The sequence below is a fragment of the Rutidosis leptorrhynchoides genome, chromosome 8 (genome assembly GCF_046630445.1).
Source record: "Rutidosis leptorrhynchoides isolate AG116_Rl617_1_P2 chromosome 8, CSIRO_AGI_Rlap_v1, whole genome shotgun sequence".
NCBI lineage: Eukaryota > Viridiplantae > Streptophyta > Magnoliopsida > Asterales > Asteraceae > Rutidosis > Rutidosis leptorrhynchoides.
Genome location: NC_092340.1, coordinates 143,781,070 through 143,801,150, shown reverse-complemented (window position 1 = coordinate 143,801,150; position 20,081 = coordinate 143,781,070).

The following is a 20,081-nucleotide window of genomic DNA, read 5'->3' as shown; positions in this document are numbered from 1 at the left end:
CACACACTCGGTTCATAAGGTCCATGAACACAGCTGGTGCATTAGTTAAACCAAACGGCATGACCATAAACTCGTAATGACCGTAACGTGTTCTGAAAGCAGTCTTTGGAATATCATCTTCTTTCACCCGCATTTGATGATACCCGGAACGTAAGTCAATCTTTGAATAAACAGACGAGCCTTGTAGTTGATCAAATAAGTCATCGATTCTCGGTAGTGGGTAGCGGTTCTTGATGGTAAGTTTGTTCAACTCTCGGTAGTCGATACACAACCTGAATGTACCATCTTTCTTCTTGACAAACAAAACAGGAGCTCCCCACGGTGATGTCCTTGGTCGAATGAAACCACGCTCTAAAAGTTCTTGTAATTGGCTTTGTAGTTCTTTCATCTCGCTGGGTGCGAGTCTGTAAGGAGCACGAGCTATTGTTGCAGCTCCTGGTACAAGATCTATTTGAAATTCAACGGATCGATGTGGGAGTAATCCCGGTAATTCTTTCGGAAATACATCCGGAAATTCTTTTGCGACGGGAACATCATTGATGCTCTTTTCTTTAGTTTGTACTTTCTCGACTTGTGCTAGAACAGCATAGCAACCTTTTCTTATTAGTTTTTGTGCCTTCAAATTACTAATAAGATGTAGCTTCGTGTTGCCCTTTTCTCCGTACACCATTAAGGGTTTTCCTTTTTCTCGTATAATGCGAATTGCATTTTTGTAACAAACGATCTCTGCTTTCACTTCTTTCAACCAGTCCATACCGATTATCACATCAAAACTCCCTAACTCTACTGGTATCAAGTCAATCTTAAATGTTTCGCTAACCAGTTTAATTTCTTGATTCCGACATATATTATCTGCTGAAATTAATTTACCAGTTGCTAATTCGAGTAAAAATTTACTATCCAAAGGTGTCAATGGACAACTTAATTTAGCACAAAAATCTCTACTCATATAGCTTCTATCCGCAACCGAATCAAATAAAACGTAAGCAGATTTATTGTCAATAAGAAACGTACCCGTAACAAGCTCCGGGTCTTCCTGTGCCTCTGCCGCATTAATATTGAAAACTCTTCCGCGGCCTTGTCCATTCGTGTTCTCCTGGTTCGGGCAATTTCTAATAATGTGGCCCGGTTTTCCACATTTATAACAAACTACATTGGCATAACTTGCTCCGACACTACTTGCTCCGCCATTACTCGTTCCGACACCATTTGTTCCTTTCGTTCTGTTAACCCCTGGTCCGTAGACCTCACACTTTGCCGTGCTATGACCATTTCTTTTACACTTGTTGCAAAATTTGGTGCAGAACCCCGAGTGATACTTTTCACACCTTTGGCATTGCTGCTTCTGATTGTTGTTGTTGCGGTTATTATTGTTGTTGGGATGATTGTTGTAGTTGCTGTTGTTGTTGTTGTTGTTGTTGGGCCGTTTGTTGTAATTGCGATTGATGTTGCGATTGTTGGGATAGTTGTTGCGATTATTGTTGTAATTGCTGTTGTTGTTGTATTGGTGATTCTTATCACCGTTTTCCTCCCACTTTCTTTTGACTTGCTTCACATTAGCCTCTTCAGCAGTCTGTTCTTTAATTCTTTCTTCAATCTGGTTCACTAGTTTATGAGCCATTCTACATGCCTGTTGTATAGAGGCGGGCTCGTGTGAACTTATATCTTCTTAGATTCTTTCCCGTAATCCTTTTACAAAAGCGTCGATCTTCTCTTCCTCATCTTCAAACGCTCCCGGACACAATAGGCAAAATTCTGTGAATCGTCTTTCGTACGTGTTAATATCAAATCCTTGGGTTCGTAACCCTCTAAGTTCTGTCTTGAGCTTATTGACCTCGGTTCTGGGACGGTACTTCTCGTTCATCAAGTGCTTGAATGCTGATCACGGTAGTGCGTAAGCATCATCTTGTCCCACTTGCTCTAGATAGGTATTCCACCATGTTAACGCAGAACCTGTGAAGGTACGCGTAGCATACTTCACTTTGTCCTCTTCAGTACACTTACTTATGGCAAACACCGATTCGACCTTCTCGGTCCACCGTTTCAATCCAATCGGTCCTTCGGTTCCATCAAATTCCAAAGGTTTGCAGGCAGTGAATTCTTTGTAGGTGCATCCTATACGATTTCCTGTACTGCTAGATCCAAGGTTATTGTTGGTATGTAGCGCAGCCTGTACTGCGGCTATGTTTGAAGCAAGAAAGGCACGAAATTCCTCTTCGCTCATATTCAAGGTGTGTCGAGTAGTCGGTGCCATTTCCTTCAAAATAGTCTAATGAAACGAGTTAATCATATAGAATATCAAGAGTAGTCAATAGTATTTCGTAGCATTATATGAACTTATTTATAAAAGCTCTTTCTTCATATTAGCGTTTTATATTCTTTAATTCGGGTAGTACCTACCCGTTAAGTTCATACTTAGTAGCTAACATACCATTTCAACTACTACAATTCTATATGAAAAACTTAATCACAAAAAAAAAAAAAAATATCATATTCAAACCTTTATACAATACTTGCAAACTTACAATACCGCTTTTTTTTACATATAGCATGAAATATAGCACATAAAACTTTGATACAAAGTAGTTGCGAAGATAATTCTAGTTAATAAATAAGGCGTTCAGCAAAGGCAATAAAGACACGTAATTCATACGTCCAGAAACAAGTCATGTATTCTGGTTTTACTAATACCACTTCCCATCCTTGGCTTTGTGGAACATAACCGTTGTGACCGATAGTAAGACAATGTGTTGTAACGTCGTCAAAAGGATGAAGGTTACGTAATGACCAACAGTCTCGTAATAACCTAAAAACCTCATTTCTTACCCCAATTACCGACTCCGTCACTTGTGGGAACGTTTTGTTTAATAGTTGTAGTCCGATGTTCTTGTTCTCACTTTGGTGAGAAGCAAACATTACTAACCCGTAAGCATAACATGCTTCTTTATGTTGCATGTTAGCCACTTTTTCTAAATCACGATGTCCTATATTCGGATATATTGAGTCAAAATAATTTCTTAACCCGTTGCGTAAAATAGCATTTGGGTTCCCCGCAATATATGCGTCAAAGTAAACACATCGTAACTTATGGATTTCCCAATGTGATATCCCCCATCTTTCGAACGAAAGCCTTTTATAAATCAAGGCATTCTTAGAACATTCTTCGAATGTCTTACAAACTGATCTCGCCTTAAATAGTTATGCCGAGGAATTTTGACCGACTCTAGACAAGATTTCATCAATCATGTCTCCGGGTAGGTCTCTTAAAATATTGGGTTGTCTATCCATTTTGTGTTTTTATACTGTAAAATAGACAAGAGTTAGATTCATAAAAAAAATACTTATTAATACAAGCAATTTTTACATATATCATAAAGCATAAGCACACTATATTACATATATTACACCACACGAATACAACTATCTTATTCCGACTCGCTCGTTTCTTCTTCTTCGGTTTTGGTTCGGTTTGCCAAGTTTCTAGGAATATATGATGTTCCCCTAATACGAGCCGTCGTTTTCCACATTGGTTTAGAAAAACCTGGTGGTTTAGAGGTTCCCGGGTTATTGTCACAACTTAAGAAATACGGGTGTTGACGATACATATAAAGTTCATCGGGTTTGGAATCAAATTTCTCTATTTTTATGCCCTTTCCCTTATTGTTCTCTTTTTCCTTATTAAATTGTGTTGGGGTAATTTCTATAACATCATCGGAATCCTTGTCGGGATCCGATTCATCGGAGAATTGGTAATCCTCCCAATACTTTGCTTCCTTGGCGGAAACACCATTGACCATAATTAACTTTGGTCGGTTGGTTGAGGATTTTATTCTACTTAACCGTTTTATTATTTCCCCCACTGGTTCTATTTCTTCTTCCGGTTCCGATTCTTCTTCCGGTTCCGACTCTTCTTCCGGTTCCTCTTCGGGAACTTGTGAATCAGTCCACGAATCATTCCAATTTTCATTTGATTCTTCATTATTATTAGGTGAGTCAATGGGACTTGTTCTAGAGGTAGAAATCTATCACATAATATCAAACACGTTAAGAGATTAATATATCACATAATATTCACATGTTAAAAATATATAGTTTCCAACAAAATTTGTTAAGCAATCATTTTACAAGTAAACACGGTCGAAATCCAGACTCACTAATGCATCCTAATAAACTCGATAAGACACACTAATGCAAAATTCTGGTTCTCTAAGACTAATGCTCTGATACCAACTGAAATGTCCCGTTCATATTGATTATAAACGTTCCATATTAATTGATTTCGTTGCAAGGTTTTGACCTCTATATGAGACATTTTTCAAAGACTGCATTCATTTTTAAAACAACCATAACCTTTATTTTATCAATAAAGGTTTCAAAAGCATTACGTAGATGATCAAATAATGATAATCTAAAATATACTGTTTACACACGACCATTACATAATGGTTTACAATAGAAATATATTACATCGACATATGTTTCTTGAATGCAGTTTTTACATAATATCATACAAACATGGACTCCAAATCTTGTCCTTATTTTAGTATGCAACAGCGGAAGCTCTTAATATTCACCTGAGAATAAACATGCTTTAAACGTCAACAAAAATGTTGGTGAGTTATAGGTTTAACCTATATATATCAAATCGTAACAATAGACCACAAGATTTCATATTTCAATATACATCCCATACATAGAGATAAAAATCATTCATATGGTGAACACCTGGTAACCGACATTAACAAGATGAATATATAAGAATATCCACATCATTCCGGGACACCCTTCGGATATGATATAAATTTCGAAGTACTAAAGCATCCGGTACTTTGGATGGGGTTTGTTAGGCCCAATAGATCTGTCTTTAGGATTCGCGTCAATTAGGGTGTCTGTTCCCTAATTCTTAGATTACCAGAGTTAATAAAAAGGGGCATATTCGATTTCGATAATTCAACCATAGAATGTAGTTTCACGTACTTGTGTCTATTTTGTAAATCATTTATAAAACCTGCATGTATTCTCATCCCAAAAATATTAGATTTTAAAAGTGGGACTATAACTCACTTTCACATATTTTTACTTCGTCGGGAAGTAAGACTTGGCCACTGGTCGATTCACGAACCTATAACAATTATGTACATATATATCAAAGTATATTAAAAATATATTTACAACACTTTTAATACATTTTGATGTTTTAAGTTTATTAAGTCAGCTGTCCTCGCTAGTAACCTATAACTAGTTGTCCAACGTTAGATGTACAGAAAAAAATTGATATATATATTATCTTGAATCAATCCACGCCCCAGTGTATACACGTCTCAGGCTAGATCACAACTCAAAGTATATATATTTTTGGAATCAACCTCAACCCTGTATAGCTAACTCCCACATTACTGCATATAGAGTGTCTATGGTTGTTCCAAATAATATATACACATGGGTCGATATGATATATCAAAACATTTGCATACGTGTCTATGGTATCTCAAGATTACATAATATATTAGAATACATGTATAATACAATATAAGTTAGCTAGGATATGATTAATATAGATTTGTTACCAATTTTCACGTTGCTACAACAAGAAAAATTATCCAATCTTGTTTTACCCATAACTTCTTCATTTTAAATCCGTTTTGAGTGAATCAAATTGCTATGGTTTCATATTGAACTCTATTTTATGAATCTAAACAGAAAAAGTATAGGTTTATAGTCGGAAATATAAGTTACAAGTCGTTTTGTAAAGGTAGTCATTTCAGTCGAAAGAACGACGTCTAGATGACCATTTTAGAAAACATACTTCCACTTTGAGTTTAACCATGATTTTTGGATATAGTTTCATGTTCATAAGAAAAATCATTTTCCCAGAAAAACAACTTTTAAATCAAAGTTTATCATAGTTTTTAATTAACTAATCCAAAACAGCCCGCGGTGTTACTACGACGGCGTAAATCCGGTTTTAAGGTGTTTTTCATATTTCCAGGTTTTAAATCATTAAGTTAGCATATCATATAGATATAGAACATGTGTTTAGTTGATTTTAAAAGTCAATTTAGAAGGATTAACTTTTGTTTGCGAACAAGTTTAGAATTAACTAAACTATGTTCTAGTGATTACAAGTTTAAACCTTCGAAAAAAATAGCTTTATATGTATGAATCGAATGATGTTATGAACATTATTACTACCTCAAGTTTTCTGGATAAAGTTACTAGAAATTAGAAAAATGGATCTAGCTTCAAAGGATCCTTGGATGGCTTGAAAGTTCTTGAAGCAGAATCATGACACGAAAACAGTTCAAGTAAGATTTTCACTCGAAATAAGATTGTTATAGTTATAGAAATTGAATCAAAGTTTGAATATGAGTATTACCTTGTATTAGAAAGATATATTACTTTAAATAAGAAAGATTTTTTGAGGTTGGATGATCACTCTACAAGATTGGAAGTAAGCTAGCAAACTTGGAAGTATTCTTGATTTTATGAAACTAGAACTTGTAGAATTTATGAAGATCACTTAGAACTTGAAGATAGAACTTGAGAGAGATCAATTAGATGAAGAAAATTGAAGAATGAAAGTATTTGTAGGTGTTTTTGGTCGTTGGTGTATGGATTAGATATAAAGGATATATAATTTTGTTTTCATGTAAATAAGTCATGAATGATTACTCATATTTTTGTAATTTTATGAGATATTTCATGCTAGTTGCCAAATAATGGTTCCCACATGTGTTAGGTGACTCACATGGGCTACTAAGAGCTGATCATTGGAGTGTATATACCAATAGTACATACATCTAAAAGCTGTGTATTGTACGAGTACGAATATGGGTGCATACGAGTAGAATTGTTGATGAAACTGAACGAGGATATAATTGTAAGCATTTTTGTTAAGTAGAAGTATTTTGATAAGTATCTTGAAGTCTTTCAAAAGTGTATGAATACATATTAAAACACTACATGTATATACATTTTAACTGAGTCGTTAAGTCATCGTTAGTCATTACATGTAAGTGTTGTTTTGAAACCTTTAGGTTAACGATCTTGTTAAATGTTGTTAACCCAATGTTTATAATATCAAATGAGATTTTAAATTATTATATTATCATGATATTATGATGTACGAATATCTCTTAATATGATATATATACATTAAATGTCGTTACAACGATAATCGTTACATATATGTCTCATTTCAAAATCATTAAGTTAGTAGTCTTGTTTTTACATATGTAGTTCATTATTAAAATATTTAATGATATTTTTACTTATCATAATATCATGTTAAGTATATATATAACCATATATATGTTATCATATAGTTTTTACAAGTTTTAACGTTCGTGAATCACCGGTCAACTTGGGTGGTCAATTGTCTATATGAAACCTATTTCAATTAATCAAGTCTTAACAAGTTTGATTGCTTAATATGTTGAAAACACTTAATCATGTAAATAACAATTTCATTTAATATATATATAAACATGGAAAAGTTCGGGTCACTACAAATAGTAAAGATCAACCTATAGTTTTTCGGTCTGGCACAAGGTCCTGTCTTTGACCATGCTATGCAACCACCGTTCTTACGGTTGACACCCGATTTGGTTCAGGTGACCTAATGAATTCCAGGTGAATTCCTAGGATTTTACGTTCAATGATAATGAACGCATTGAAAATGTGTTTTCAGAAAACAAATCGGTTTGTAATTTTGATCAAAATATTTTCTCGTTCAAGCTCGAGTTTAGATATCATCGAATTCCATGAGTTTGTAATTCTCAATCTTTAAGGTCAATCTTTAGGATTGAGTAATATCAGGCTTAAAAGCTGATTTTTGATCTTTAAGAAGATTATCCTTTCTGGGGATCTGATTCATTAGTCTTATCAAGCTAATTTGCATGGTGCCTCCCTATTTTACGAGACAGATCCTCTCATGGTTAGGATAAGTCTGACCACTTGGCAACCCTGTTTGATGTTGAGGTCCGTGGAATTCCAGCTGATTTTCGAGAAAACTTTTCAAGGTTTTTCGTAGACTCTACAACTGGTCTGGACGACAACTTCCTGACCTAGATCAAGAAGCGCGTGTCTTTTTCGGAAGACTTTACTTCCTTTTAATGATGGAATTGATTCATCGTGTAGATCTATCTTTCTTTCAAATATATTATAAGAAATTGGGTAAAACTGATAAAATTGTCCAAAACAAAAGTATCTTTAGTTATTTGTACAAAAATATGTGATATATATTTTAAATAACTTGGTAAATTTTTCCCACACTTGGCTTTTATTTTCCTTTCTTTGCCTTTTTATTGTCCTCTATTCCATTTTAAATGAATTCTAACATTTTGGGTTGTTTCTCAATTTATGTCTTTTCCGAGGAAACAATAATTTCGGTGTTAACACCTAGTTTTATTGCTCATAAATATGCATAAACATGATTTTGAATTCATTTATTTAAAAATTTTAAATTTTTTTACTAGAATTGGGTAGTCAGTATATAAGACTAGGGCTATTCTTTATTATCAGAGAGCACTAGATTCTAATACAACTACTGCATTACTAGTATTTTTAATGGTAACCAAGTGTTTAAGTTTAAAATTTTAAAAATCTGAAAGAATTTAACCCCTTCCCACACTTAAGATCTTGCAATGCCCTCATTTGCAGAAATCAGTAACAATTTTAAATTATTGAGGGTGATTAGCGTAGAAAAATGATTAAATTTTACCAAAGTTTCCAAACATATTGGCGTTTGTTTGCTGAATGATAAATGGTGCACATCATTTGTTCATTTCGTCTTGTTGTTACATCACATTTGTTTTTCGTTTTGTCGTCAAAATTAGTAGCTTTTGCTGAACTTAATGCCAGTCTTTGAAAATGCGCTTGTTTTACCCTGTTGTGTACAATTGACAATATACATACATACAAATAATAACATGCATGATAATTTGAAATGCAACTTAACATCCCACTTTCAAATCAAATATGAAATATTAGTACAACATAATAAAAATATTAAACATTACAATAAAAGTATCACAATATCATAGGTTTAAACATAAATAAAATAGAAATAATAAAAAAATAAAAATCATAGAAATCACCAACGGGAATTATATCAATCTGGATAGGGGTTCCAGTTCATGTCGTAGGTCGAGTTCCATGGTTGGTGATAGGTGTACTGGTAGGCCTGGTTAGGGTCGTAGAGAGTAAATGGTGGTCTCATCTCGGGCTGGTGTGGAGGATAGTAAGCGGGTCGGGTCGGTACGTAGTGATCCTGAGGTGATAGCCGATTCATGATCTGACGCTGATGATAGTCCCATCTATCATACTGTCGTTGCCTAGAATGCTCGACTATGTCTATCCTGGTTTGTCATTTCTACCTCATCTATATGCTGGTAGACGTCAGTCATAGCCTCCCTAATGACATCCCTAATGTCATCTACTTCCTCCATTTCCTCATTTGAACCTCTCTCTACCTGTGGATGACGACCAACATAGGGTACTGCTTGATTGCGTCTGCTCTTCAATACCTTAGCACCCTGATAGACCTTCAATCCTAAAGTATCATCCTGTTCCCTACAAACCAAGAGTAGACCCCCTTGATCCCTATCTACACCCAAATACTCTCCAATGAGAGTAACAAAAATACCTCCTCCTATTATTCCCCCTTCCTGTATTCCTTCCACTATCTTAAACAAATAAAAACCAACACAGTAGGGGATATTAACAAAGCCTCTTGGGTCTCGAATACACTTAAGGTAAAATAAATCATGTAAGGTCATTTTCTCCTTGTTGTGACCTCTCTGTGTAATCGAGTTAGCCAGAAATATATGAATTATACGAAGCTCGGCTCTGTGAATATGTAAGTAGGAGTGTGTTCCTGCCCGCCCAAAAAACATTATAATCTGACATACGCCTCCAGACGGCGTTAGCATCAAAATTCCTATCTACCCTTTCACCATGATAAATCAAATTTGTACAATCGGGAAATAGTAATTCAGCGGGCGTATATATCTGTAAAGCCCTGGCCATGTCCAGCATGGACATCATGTACATCCTACAGCCAAGTATAAATCTAAGAAAACTTCTATCATCTAACCTAACTACATCCGCATTAAGTGAAATAGTACTCATAAGCTCAACGCACCATTCCTTATATACAGGCCTACGAATGGTGAATAAACGTTCCCAATCGGGAAAAGAAGAGCTGCCATATCTTTGGATCAAATGCTGTCTAACTGAGTTAGCTAGTTGGACCCTTTCCAAAGGCTCCCAATCGATTACCCTTGGCACTTCTACATTTTTCATTATCAATTTGAATTTGTTACTTTGATATGTCAGGTAATCTCTCCAACTTCGATCAAATCTTAGATTGGGATGCAACTGTTCTTCATAAATCGTTGGGTGTTGTACTATCGGATGCATCGAAAATACTATGTAGGCATCAACATATTCTTGTTGCGGATCATAATAAGGTACGTGTTGATCAGGTTGTTGTTGTTGTTCCTGTTCAGGTTCATATTGCATTTCTGGTTCAGGTTCTGGAGCAGGTTGTATAGATAATGATGATGCACCATCTGTATTAGTAAATCTCTGTAAAACACATTTAACAAAAATTTTGTGCATCCAAATATGCATTAATGTTAGCAAAATAACAACTTGAAACAATTACAATAACATGTTTAATCAAAATTAAACTTATACACATTTTCACAATTTTAACAATTCTACACTTTTTCAAATAAGCATATATGAAAATGTTTACAAAGTTCATAAGTATTCAACTTAAATAACATGTTAAAATAACCATTACTAGCAATTAAACAAGTTTCAAATGGCATTTACATCAATTTAATCAAGTTCATGAATTTTAGACCTAAAAAGTCTACTTTAATTTTCAAAAATCATGTTTAGGATTAAAGTTTGGATCATTTAGCTACCTAAACATGTTACACTACTTAATTTAGCAATAATTCATGACAAAAATTGGCCATAACCTGTTTATATCAAAAAGCCCTAAATTGCTCAAGAACACAAACCCTAGATTTCTAAAAATTTTGAAGTTTTTGGCTTCAAATCATGTTAAATAGCATCAATCTAGGTTATACATGCATAATATACTAACAATTTAACTCTAATTACACTAGAAATTAACAAAATCAAATTAGGAAAATTATAGCTCAAGAACAATAAAAATTAAATTTAAAGAGGTTTAGGGGTGTAATTGTTACCCTTCTTGATAAACTTCTTATCAAATTCATGATTAGAGCGGATTATAGCAAGAAATTTGGTTGATTTTGATGAAAAATTGATGAAAATTGAGAGGATTTGGGGTGTATGTTCGTGTATTTATGTGTGGAGTTAGGAAACAGCAGAACTCAACTGACCTTTTGATACCTGACCAGAATTCGGTCCTCATGCGACCGCATGAGTTTTTTCAAAGAAACCCCATGCGATCGCATGGGGTCTGGCATTTTTTTTTTTAAATATAAAAACCTTATACTTTTTAAAACAAATAATTAATAAATTTTAAAAATTTGTTTCGTTTTAGGAGTGAGAACGTTTCGGATCGTTGTCCTAGTCCGTCTCTCAACAAAGTTTTAAAATTTTGTTATTTCAAAGCGTTGTTTTAAAAGCAAAGATTTTTGGATTTTTTTAATGTTTTTGGCATACTTTAATTCAATAAGATTAAAAATAATGATAATAAAAGTTCTCGTCCCTCCCTTGGGTAGAGCAATTTCGGTTCAACGACCTGGTTTTCAACTCACAACGAATTTTAAAAATCAAAATTTTAACTTAGTGAAATAAAGTAAATTTTTGTTTTTAAATTCACACCAAACTTAAATTTGAAATGCATAAAATTAAAAATTCATATTATTAAAATTAAAAATTCTCACCAAATTTATATTATATTTTTGTTTTTATATATACAAACTTATATTAAAAATATTAATTTTTCAAATAGGTACAAACTTAAATATATTGATTTTAAAAAGTTTACAATAATAATTTAATATTTATATATTAATTTTAAAAACAAGGTAAAAATTAAAAATTAAAAATCTTTTTTTTGTCTTTTATCCCACTTTAATCAATCAAATATTGTCAAAAATATACGCCCCTCTTTTCGGTAAAGTAATTTCGGTTCAGCGACCTAGTTTTACTCCTGACGAATTTCTGAAATATTTTGGGTTGATTGATTAAAGATATTTATACCTTAAGAATAAACGGTAAATTTCGCAGTGATGTAATAAATTTTTGTATGATATCAATAATTTCGGTTATGCATACCTAATTATATTGAATACCAATGTAATACTTTATAGCGAACGATTCAGCGTTTATTATCAAAAGGTTAAAAGCAATAAAAATAAAAATAAAAACTGTACATACTTACCTGTGAGATAGAATTCTCAGAGACCTGCTTTAACCGACTCATAAGAGAATCGTGTGATTTGATTTTCCATAGCTACGTAAGCATAACCTCGATTCTTCAATATCTTTTCTTCTAAACATATGAACGGTCCTTCTCTGCATAGAGTAACAAATTCGGTATTTGAATATGTTTGATTATTTGAACATTTACCTTCGTGTGACCATTTTCCGCATTTATAACATCTTTCAAGGTGTCGTGCTCTTCTTTTTGTTGCGGATTTTAATTTTCCTTTTCCAAAATGTATCTTTTGATGATCTTTTCTGAGTTCTTTTCTTACTCAGTCCATTTTGCCTCTTATGAATGATACCAGTTCACTTGGAAGTGTGTCATTATTATGTTTAGTAATCATAGCGTGTAGCATTAGACCATGGTTCAGATCAAAGGAATTCTTCATCTCGTAAAACCTAAAAAAAATAAAAATTCAGAATGGGGGAGAAGACTAGTTCTTTAGGGTCTGCTAGGGAAAGACCATACGGATTCCATTTTCGAAAACTACACGAAAACAAAATATCTAACTCTAACAGAAATATATATTACCCTAAAAAGATTCGAACCTTCCCACACTTAGTTAGCAGTGGTGTCGAAATTGTGATTAACTTCATCTTCAACTTCCATTAGATTATCTATGTAATGTTTAACTCTGTGACCATTAACCTTAAATTCAATGCCATTTGAATTTATTAATTCTACTGTTCCGTATGGGAAAACTCTTTTGACTATGAATGGTTCAGACCATCTTGATTTCAATTTTCCAGGAAATAGCTTGAATCGTGAATTGAAAAGAAGAACTCTGTCTCCTTCTTTAAATTCTTTTGAACTTCTGATTCTTTTATCATGCCATTTCTTCGTTCTTTCTTTATAGATTAACGAATTTTCATATGCTTCATGTCTTAATTCTTCTAATTCGTTTAGTTGACTTAACCGTAGACGTCCGGCTTCATGTAAATCAAGATTACATGTCTTCAAAGCCCAAAATGCTTTGTGCTCAATTTCTACTGGAAGATGACATGCTTTTCCGTAAACGAGTCTAAAAGGTGTGGTTTCAATTGGAGTTTTGTAGGCTGTTCTAAAAGCCCAGAGTGCATCCTCCAATTTCATGGACCATTTCTTCGGATTTGATCCTACGGTTTTCTCTAGAATACATTTTAGTGCTCGGTTGGTATTTTCAACTTGTCCACTTGTTTGTGGATGATAAGCGGTTGAGATTTTATGAGTTACTCCATCTCTTTTGAGAACTTTCTCAAGTTGATTATTACAAAAATGAGTACCCCGATCACTTATTAAAGCTTTTGGTGTTCCAAACCTTGCAAAAAGACATTTTAAGAAGTTGACTACTACTGGTGCATCGTTAGTTGGGAGAGCTTGTGCTTCTACCCATTTAGATACATAATCAATGGCAACGAGAATGTAGAGATTATTATGAGATTTTGGAAATGGGCCCATAAAGTAAATACCCCAAATGTCAAATACTTCACATACTTGAATGACATTTTGTGGCATTTCATCACGTTGACTTATTTTTCCGGCCCTTTGACAAGCATCACAGGATTTGCAAAGAAGGTGTGCGTCTTTGAAAATTGTAGGCCAATAGAATCCAGCATCGTAAACTTTTCTTGCTATGAGTTGAGGCCCATAATGCCCTCCTGTTGGTCCTGTGTGACAATGGTTTAAGATTTGACTAGCTTCATCTCCGAATACACATCGGTGTATTATTCCATCGGGACAACTTTTAAACAAATGTGGATCTTCCCAGAAATAGTGTTTTATATCACTAAAGAATTTCTTTCGTTTTTGGTACGACAACCCTTTTTCAAGGAATCCACATACTAAGTAGTTTGCATAGTCTGCAAACCATGGAATTTCATTATAATCTATCTTCAATAGATATTCATCAGGAAAGTTATCTTGTATGGCCGATTCATTCAGAACTTCTAATTCAGGATTTTCAAGACGAGAAAGATGATCAGCGGCGAGATTTTCTGCTCCCTTTTTATCTCGGATTTCAATATCGAACTCTTGTAAGAGTAAGATCTAACGGATTAATCTTGGTTTAGCATCTTGTTTTGAAAATTAGTATCTAAGAGCATAATGGTCGGTATAGACCACCGTTTTAGCTAGAACGAGATATGAACGAAATTTGTCAAAAGCAAAGACAATAGCAAGGAGTTCTTTTTCAGTAGTTGTGTAATTCGTTTGTGCTCCTTGTAACGTCTTACTAGCGTAATAAATAGGTTGAAATCGTTTTTCAATCCTTTGTCCTAAAACGGCTCCCATTGCAAAATCACTTGCATCGCACATAAGTTCAAATGGTAGATTCCAATTTGGAGTTATCATGATCGGCGCATTAGTGAGTTTTTCTTTAAGAATATTAAAAGATTTGGTACATTCGTCCGAAAAGATGAATGGAGCATCTTTTTCTAGGAGTTTATTCATAGGAGTGGCAATTTTAGAAAAATCTTTTATGAAACGTCTGTAAAAACCGGCATGCCCTAGAAAACTCCTAACTCCTCTAACATTAGTGGGATTTGAAAGTTTAGCAATTATATCTACTTTAGCTCTATCCACTTCAATTTCTTCCTTTGAAATTTTATGACCAAGAACGATGCCTTCTTTAACCATGAAATGGCATTTCTCCCAATTAAGAACTAGATTTAATTGTTCGCATCTAATAAGCATTCGTTCAAGATTAACTAGACATGTTTCAAAAGTATCACCGAAGACTGAAAAGTCATCCATGAAAACTTCCATGCATTCTTCTATCATGTCGTGAAAAATTGCCATCATGCACCTTTGAAAGGTTGCAGGGGCGTTGCAAAGTCCAAATGACATGCGTTTATAAGCAAAAGTACCATAAGGGCATGTGAATGTGGTTTTCTCTTGGTCCTCGGGTGTGATTGAAATTTGAAAGTATTCGAAAAAACCATCAAGAAAACAATAGTAACTATTTTCGGCTAATCTTTCCAACATTTGATCAATGAAAGGTAAGGGAAAGTGATCTTTTCTGGTGGCGTCATTTAATTTTCTATAATCAATACAAACACGCCATCCTATTACAGTCCTAGTAGGAATAAGCTCATTTTTCTCATTTGTGATGACAGTCATGCCACCCTTCTTAGGTACACATTGAACTGAGCTTACCCATGGACTATCAGAGATTGGATAAATTAAACCTGCATCAAGCAGTTTAATAATTTCTTTCTTAACAACATCTTGCATATTTGGATTTAGTCTTCGTTGGCGTTGCACATACGTTTTATAACCTTCTTCCATAAGGATTTTATGTGTGCAATACGAAGGACTTATTCCTTTAATGTCATGAATCTTCCATGCAATAGCTGGTTTATGAGCTTTTAGTACAGTAATGAGTTGAGATTTTTCATTTTCAGTAAGAGAAGATGATATTATTACAGGTAATTCAGATTTACCATGTAAATAAGCGTATTCCAAATTGTTTGGAAGTGGCTTTAACTCTAATGTCGGTGGTTCTTCTATCGATGATTTGTATCGATATCTGTCTTCTTCTTTTAGCATTTGAATTTCTTCTGTTGTTGGTTCATATCCATTAGCAATAAGTGTAGCTAACATTTCAGGTTCATCAATTGGTTCAGTTCCTTCTCCTAAAGAACATTCCCCTGTTCCTTGTAATTCTGGAAATTCTTCTAACAATTCTGCATGTGAATCTATAGTTTGAATATAATAACATGTATCATCTGCAGATTGCGGTTGTTGCATGGCTCTATTAACTGAAAAGGTAACACTCTCGTCCTCTATACTTAGGGTCAGTTTCTTACCGAACACGTCTATTATTGCTTTAGCCATGTTTAAGAATGGTCTTCCTAATATGAGAGGAACTCGAGAATCTTCTTCCATGTCCAGAATAACAGAATCTACTGGAAATACTAAAGTACCAACTTTAACTAGCATGTTTTCCATTATCCCTCTAGGATATTTTACTGATCGATCGGCTAGTTGTATGTTTATTCATGTTGGTTTCAATTCTCCAAGGTCTAGTTTAGCGTATAGCGAATATGGCATTAAATTTATACTAGCACCTAAGTCTGCCAATGCTTCTATTGAACTAAGACTACCCAGAAAACATGGAATTGTGAAACTTCCTGGATTAGATAATCTTTATGGTATCTTATTTAACAGCACTGCAGAACAATTAGTATTCATAGTAACAAGCGAGAATTCTTCCATTTTCTTTTTATTTATGATTAGATCTTTCAAGAATTTAGTATATCTAGGCATTCCTGAAATCTCATCAATGAAAGGAAGATTGACATTTATTTGTTTAAACATATCCAAGAATTTGAATTGCTCGGCTTCAAGTCTCTCTTTTCTCATTTTACTCGAGTAAGGAAGTGGTGGTTGGTATGGTTTAACATAAGGTTTAGCCTTAACTGTGTTATCTTCATTAACCTTTTCAACTACCAGTTCTATTTCCTTATCTTGATCAGGCTGTGGTTCTTGTGTAGTAGGAATAGAGTCATCAGAAATTATAGGTATTTCAGGTGGTTTAAGTGTAATACCACTTCTTGTGGTAATGGCTTTAGCTGTTTCATTCCGGGGGTTAGCATTTGTATCACTAGGTAAACTTCCCTGTTTTCTTTCACCTATTAATCTTGCTAGGTTACTCACTTCTTGTTCCAGATTTTGAATTGAAGCTTGTTGATTTCTAAATGCTTGAGCATTTTGTTCATTCGTTTGTTTCTGAGATGTGAAAAACTGTGTTTGAGATTCAACTAGCTTCGACATCATATCTTCTAAATTTGGCTTTTTATCATCAGTTTGTGGTGGTTTATTTTGAAAAATAGGTCTTTGCTGATTGTAAGTATTATTGGATACTTGCTGGTTGCTAGGACCTTGTTGGTTGTTGTATGGAACATTTCGGTTATAATTCTGATTTTGATTATAGATTGGTCTTGGCGGTTGATAATTATTCTGATAATTATTTTCAGGCATTTGGTTCATGTATGAAACATTCTCTCTTTATTCCATTGTTGGTTCAATACTGAGACAATCTTTTGTTAAATGTGGTCCTCCACACTGCTCACAACTAATTCGTATTGAATGAATATCTTTAGTCATCTTTTCCATTCGTCTCTCGACAGCATCTATCTTTGCGGAAATGAAATCAAAGACATGGCTAGAATCGGCTCTAGCCGCTTTAGATGATCTAACAATATCTTTTTCTTGGTGCCACTCATGTGAGTGGGAAGCAGTGTTATCAATAATTTTGTAAGCGTCAGTTGCGGTTTTCTTCATAATGGAACCACCAGCTGCTATATCGATGTCTTTTCTTGTAGTGATGTCGCATCCTTGGTAGAATATTTGTACTATTTGACAAGTGTCTAAACCATGTTGCGGACATCCTCTCAATAACTTTCCAAATCTTGTCCACGCCTCATATAGAGTTTCATTTGGCTTTTGTGTGAATGTAACAATTTCTCCTTGAAGTCTCACGGCTTTAGATGCCGGAAAGAATTGTTTAAGAAAATTTTCAACTAAAATGTCCCATGTATCAATCGCCCCTTCAGGTAACGATTTTAACCAATCTTTGGCTTCTCCCTTTAAAGTCCAGGGAAATAACATGAGATAGATATGTTCATCCTCCACTTCTCGGATTTTGAATAAAGTACATATCCTATTAAAGGTACGAAGATGTTCATTTGGATCTTCCTTCGGTGCACCACTAAATTGGCATTGATTAGCTACCATATGTAGGATTTGTCCTTTGATTTCATAATCTGGCGCATTAATGTCAGGTTGAGTAATTGCGTGACCCTGGCCAGTGCATTTAGCTCTCATTCGGTCTTCCATACTTAGAGGTTCCAAATTTTCCATGATTGAATTTGTTGAATCTGAATCACTAGAGGATTCTGATTTAATGGTTTGTTCCTCTACAATCTCTGTTTGGATGATTGGTGGTTTCAGAGGAAAGATTAGTGGTTCAGGATCTCTGAATTGTCCCTGAATATCCTCCGGATTCTCAATTATGAGGTCCAGTTCAAAAAATGGATTATCGGAAATTTGAAATGGAGTACTTGGTCGACTAGATGACGATTCTAAAGAAAAATCAACAGCGACAATATTGGCTAGATGTCTTGATCGAGTTACAGGTGGTGAACGTATGAAAGGTGGTGAACGTTTTGCTCGGTGCATTCACTGAATATCCTATTAGTTATAAAAATAAAAATTATATAAGTTATCAAATTAATAGACTTTTCTGATTTTGCCCACGTTTCGAATAGCCAATGTAGTGACCCGAACTTTTCCATGTTTATATATATATTAAATGAAATTGTTATTTACATGATTAAGTGTTTCCAACATGTTAAGCAATCAAACTTGTTAAGACTTGATTAATTGAAATAGGTTTCATATAGACAATTGACCACCCAAGTTGACCGGTGATTCACGAACGTTAAAACTTGTAAAAACTATACGATGACATATATATGGTTATATATATAGTTAACATGATTTTATTATAAGTATGTATCTTATTAGGTATTTTTACAATGAGTTATATACATAAAAATGAGACTATTAATTTAAGAAACTCGAAAACGATATATATAACGATAATCGTTATAACAACGTCTTACTAGGTACATATGAATCATATTAAGATATTGATACACTTGGTTAATTATGTTAAATGATAATTAAATATATTATTAAGTGTATTAATAATGAAATACATATGTAAAAATAAGACTACTAACTTAATGATTTCGAAACGAGACATATATGTAACGATTATTGTTGTAACGACATTTAACTGTATATATATCATACTAAGATATATTATATATCATAATATCATGATAATATAACAATTTAACATCTCATTTGTTATAATAAACAATGGGTTAACAACATTCAACAAGATCGTTAACCTAAAGGTTTCAAAACAACATTTACATGTAACGACTAACGATGACTTAACGACTCAGTTAAAATGTATATACATGTAGTGTTTTAATATGTATTCATACACTTTTGAAAGACTTCAAGACACTTATCAAAATACTTCTACTTAACAAAAATGCTTACAATTACATCCTCGTTCAGTTTCATCAACAATTCTACTCGTATGCACCCGTATTCGTACTCGTACAATACACAGCTTTTAGATGTATGTACTATTGGTATATACACTCCAATGATCAGCTATTAGAAGCCCATGTGAGTCACCTAACACATGTGGGAACCATCATTTGGTAACTAGCATGAAATATCTCATAAAATTACAAAAATATGAGTAATCATTCATGACTTATTTACATGAAAACAAAATTACATATCCTTTATATCTAATCCATACACCAACGACCAAAAACACCTACAAACACTTTCATTCTTCAATTTTATTCATCTAATTGATCTCTCTCAAGTTCTATCTTCAAGTTATAAGTGTTCTTCATAAATTCCAAAAGTTCTAGTTTCATAAAATCAAGAATACTTCTAAGATTGCAAGTTTACTTTCAAGTTTTCTAAATCCATTCCAAGTAATCATCCAAGATCAAGAAACCTTTGTTACTTACAGTAGGTTATCTTTCTAATACAAGGTAATAATTATATTCAAACTTTAATTCAATTTCTATAACTATAACAATATTATTTCGAGTGGAAATCTTAC